Below are 5,287 nucleotides of genomic sequence, written 5' to 3'. Positions count from 1 at the left end.
TTTGACTCTGCTTTCTCTCCTCTTGGCTTTTTTTTAGTCGGAATACCACAAGTATAATACGGTGACGGGCGTGTACCGTAAGTATTTAAATATAATATAATATTATTGCTGAGTTTTTTTAGCAACATATTATTGCTGAGTTGGAAGAGAGAAGGAGATAGAAGAGAAGCGGGTTGTATACTTAGAACATCCCTAGCAAATCCCGCAAACCGGGTGATGTAGTGTGGATATCCTAGGACCGATCTTTCATGAAATGGAAGGGATCCAGTGAAAAACACGAAAACACGAGAGAGAAAACACGAGATGAACAAAAGGAAACACTCAAATCAACAAGAAACAATCACACATGTGCTAGATCCAAGTACACATAGAGATCACACGGTCCAAATCCAACAAAGAACGATACATAGGGTAACTGGTTCATCTCCGTGAAGAGGCCTTGAATCTGCGAGGGATCTTCCAATTAGGGGCCTTGAATCCAAGCGTGGATCTTCTCCGTAGAGGCTGTTGTCTCTCTCGATGGAGTAGAACCACAAGGATGAGCAAAGCTCAATCTCTATAATGAGCTAAAACCCATGCTAACCCTGAAAAGGAAGCGGAGGTGGTCTATTTATAGTCTTAGCCACGAAGGGGTAGGTGGAAGAGGGATACAAGGCAAAAGGCCCGGCTGTGCACACGCAGATGTCAGACGTCCGAGGGACGTCGGTCGTCCGATGGCTCGCAGGGGTCCGGACGTCCGGAGGGCGTCGAACTTCCGACGTTTTGGCTGTGTTAAGGTGGCGTCGGATTTCCGAACGATGTCGGTCGTCCGATCGCTGGAGGTTGTCGGACCTCCGGTGTCACGTCGGTCGCCCGGTCATTGTAGAGTGTTCGTCGTCTGGTGCCTTCCGGTCGTCTGGCCGGTGTAGACTCCGCTGCTTCGTCTTCTTCCGTCTTTGTTTCCACGCTTCCCTCACGGATGGTGTAGTCATTCTGTTGCGCTCGCACTCCTCCTCCTCGTCCGTGAAGCTCCGACAATACATATGCATGCACACGAGTGGAGTGTCAAGTAGTATATCATCCTCCAAAGGGTCAGGTGAGCATGTGTAAAGGACATGATTCACCTTTATGTATGTGAAGTAGATGTTGTACGTGTCACTTGTCAAACCGGCTCTTGACATGGTGATGTCCGTAGGATGCTCCGCATCATCCCCTCCCCCTTGGAAAAGATCCGAATTCAGATCAAAAACCAAATCACCATGGGAAAGAGATGGTGTAACCGTGTAGAAGGGGACATTCACCAAGTACTTATCATCTTCAAGCTCGAAATGGGCACTCTCCAATGTCGCACCGTCTTGTGATTCCTTCATAAGGAGCAAGAACAACAAACACTTGGAAAAACAAATGTGGTTGGCGTTAGAGTAAAACCAAGCATTTAAGAGGTGATTCACCCAACAAGTGTCGTTATCAAGCATAGCTTATGACGTGACAAAGGATTGTGACATGGCATGTAAGCATGTGAATTTAGCACAATTAAGGTTGTCATGAAAACAAACATGTAAATGTGAGGTTGCGATGCAAATATGTGTGACAAGGAAATAAACATCTACCTCAAGTTCATAGCAACCATGCATAAAGCGCTCGACAAATGGTCGATGGTAGGCATAGGAATCATTCACAGCACCAAATAAAATGAAGTGTCTAAACAGATGGGTCAAGTGCAAGACAATTCAAGCATAACGTGCACAGGGTGTAGTGAAGATAGTATGGCACTCAACACAATAGAAAGAGCAAGTGTTCATCATGTGTGAGGCAAGCAAGGCAAGCATGTAGCAATACATGGGACATGCACATGTGAAGAAATGACACTGTGGCAACCAAGCACATAATAGGAGCAAATAATCCATGAATTGGATGCAACACACAAGGTATATATGTCATGAGGCATGGCAATGTCAATGACAAGTCAAAGTAAGATCTCTAGCATGTGTGCAATATGTCAAGGTGAAAGCAACACATGAAGTATGATTCACAATATTTATGCTCATGGTTTGGGGGTTCTCAAAAGAGAAGGATATCACCTTGAAAGTATGTCCTTGTGTGTCCTTCACAATGCCGAAGCACAAGCAAGTATGATGTAGAAACGTCGTGGTAGAAGGTGGCTCGCTCTCAAGAGCTCTAATGGTCAACTCACGTGAAGTGGAAGTCAACGCGAATAATGATCCTACACAAGCACAAACAAAAGCAAATGATGTATGTGCATGGTAGATAAACACATCATCCATCGTGATGGTTCTCTTGTCTTGCACATAATCATTATAAGCACAAGTGCATGAATAATATGATGCAACAATGACTATATTCATGGCACGGGGTATATGGTGCAAAGAGGTAAGACAAGCATGCTTCACAAAGAGTATGTCAAAATCTCCAAATATATGCGAGAATGCTATGGGGGCAATCTCATTAGCAAGAATAAAATTATTGTTGCACTCAATACATGGCAAATCATTTAGCATGAGACAAGCAACATATGGAGAGATATGACGAGAAGCAATAACAATCATGTGTAAAGCATGGCAATGGTTGTCATCAACCGCATGAAACGAGCAAGTATGAATCATCGATGATGCAACATAAGCAAGCATATAAATTATGTCGTGCAAACTAGTGGAGCGAAGATGCAACACACTAAGGGAAATCATGGCAATCATGACATGTGAGCAAATAGTGGACATAGGCAATGTACATGACATATCGCAAGCACGAACACAAAGCAAGATCAAAGTATCATCATAGGGATGGGTCGCAAACGAAACATGCAATAACAAGCAATATCTCCACTAAACTTGCAAATACACATACAAGTACGAGAATCAATCATTATGTGTAATGCAAAGCTTGAGTCACAAATGCACGGCAAAGGCATAGGAATGAGCATATCATGCAAAGTGAACATGGCAAGATGGGCATAGAATCTGTAATTGACAATAACCCATAACCATGTGAGGGCCATGTAGAAGAAATGCGTGAAGTTGTTGCGCAATGGGAACCGTGTGAAATACAATTCACGTGATCCCAAGTCATCCTTGCTCTGTAGAGCTCGTTTTTGTCAACTCATGAGATTGTGAGGTTGACAAGTATTCATGGGCACCTACAAAAAAGAGACACAAACCAAAGAAATTGTGTGTGTGGTAAATGTACACATCATCCATCATGATGTGTATGTGCACGTGCGAGTTAGCACAAGATAAGTATCGCTCAAAGAAATTTGATGCATGGTATAAAAACATGTCATCCCTCATGAAAGAATAGTTGTTATGTATAACATGATGGGGACACAAATTGAGCGGGCAAGTATATGGCACAACAATAGCATTATGATTCATGGGGAGCATATTGTGCACATAATTATTGGGATCAAGCAATGGATGGGATTGATCAAAATCTCCTAACATGTATGAGGAAACTATGGGGTCTCCTCATGAACAATATCGGAAACATCATTTGAAGAAAATGGACAACATCCAAAACAATGCATAACCGAAGCTAGGTGGTCATGGCATGGAATATGATTGAAATGATGCAAAGGGAGCATATCAATATCATCACAAGATAAACAAATGCCAATAACCATGGGCTTGTCATCTATGCCATATGTGCAAATTGGGTTTATTTTAATGTCATGTGCATAGTTACTACAAAGAGATTGCAAATTTGACATATGATTGATCATATGACAAGTTAAGCGGATTGTCAAACATGATGTGACTTAAAGAATTATCACAAGAAATCCTATGCAACATGGCATCACAACTAATAGACTCCACATGAAAATCATCAAACTCATCATAAATGGGTAAATCATCGCATAGGGAAATCATATTAGCATGAAGCATCGCAATAGGGGTATCAACATCATGCGAGCAATCAATGTCCACTAGTGGGACTAGAGCATCACCTTCACCTATGTTACCTTTTTCATTTCACTCAAGTGGTGTAGGTGATGTGGGAAAGACCAAATGGTGGTCATCTTCATCTTGATGGAACCATGTGGGGGTGCATCATATTCCACCATCGCCTTGTCCATAGGAAGGATGAAGTCATCGAGAATCGGCACATCATCATATATGGGACCTAACACCAAATGAGAAGACACGATGGAGGTAGAGCTTAAGTAATTAGAAATCGAAGTGGCATCACATGCCCTATCAACTACCTCACTCTCTCTATATGGTGGCTCACTCACTCCCTCCAAGTAGGTGCACTCAATGTCACATATGGTGGAGTCACTCATCTCATTCAAGTGGTGGGGGTTGTGGCTCTCCTCACATGAGAATTGGGGCAACTCCTCATATATGGGGCTAGTGGTGAACTCACTCTCACTCTCAATATGGTGGCAAAAGCCACTCAAGTCATCATATGTCGTCGTGGTCGAAGGGGAAATCCCATGCTCAATCATCTCGTCACCGTCGCCATGGATGAAGGCCGAGGATGGCGCATCATCGCTCTCCTCCATGACCGAAGGGAAAATCCCATGCTTGATCATGTGTGAATACATAGACAAACAGAGTGTAACTAGTATGCCTCTACTTGGCTAGCTCGTTAATCAAAGATGGTTAAGTTTCCTAGCCATGGACATGAGTTGTGATTTGATGAACGGGATCACATCATTAGAGAATGATGTGATTGACATGATCCATCCGTTAGCTTAGCACTATGATCGTTTAGTTTATTGCTATTACTTTCTTCATGACTTATACATGTTCCTATGACTATGAGATTATGCAACTCCCGAATACCGAAGGAACACTTAGTGTGCTATCAAACGTCACAACGTAACTAGGTGATTATAGAGATGCTCTATAGGTGTCTCCGATGGTGTTTGTTGAGTTGGCATAGATCGAGATATGATTTGTCACTCTGATTGTCGGATAGGTATCTCCGCGCCCTCTCGGTAATGCACATCACTATAAGCCTTGCAAGCAATGTAACTAATGATTTAGTTGTGGGATGATGCATTACGGAACGAGTAAAGAGACTTGCCGGTAACGAGATTGAACTAGGTATGATGATACCGACGATTGAATCTCGGGCAAGTAACATACCGATGACAAAGGGAACAATGTATGTTGTTATGTGGTTCAACCGATAAATATCTTTGTAGAATATGTAGGAGCCAATATGGGCATCTAGGTTCCGCTATTGGTTATTGACCAGAGAGATGTCTCGGTCATGTCTACATAGTTCTCGAACCCGTAGGGTCCACACGCTTAATGCTCGTTGACGATATAATATTATATGAATT

This window comes from Triticum dicoccoides, chromosome 2A, assembly GCF_002162155.2.
Source record: "Triticum dicoccoides isolate Atlit2015 ecotype Zavitan chromosome 2A, WEW_v2.0, whole genome shotgun sequence".
NCBI lineage: Eukaryota > Viridiplantae > Streptophyta > Magnoliopsida > Poales > Poaceae > Triticum > Triticum dicoccoides.
This window is presented reverse-complemented; position numbering follows the sequence as displayed.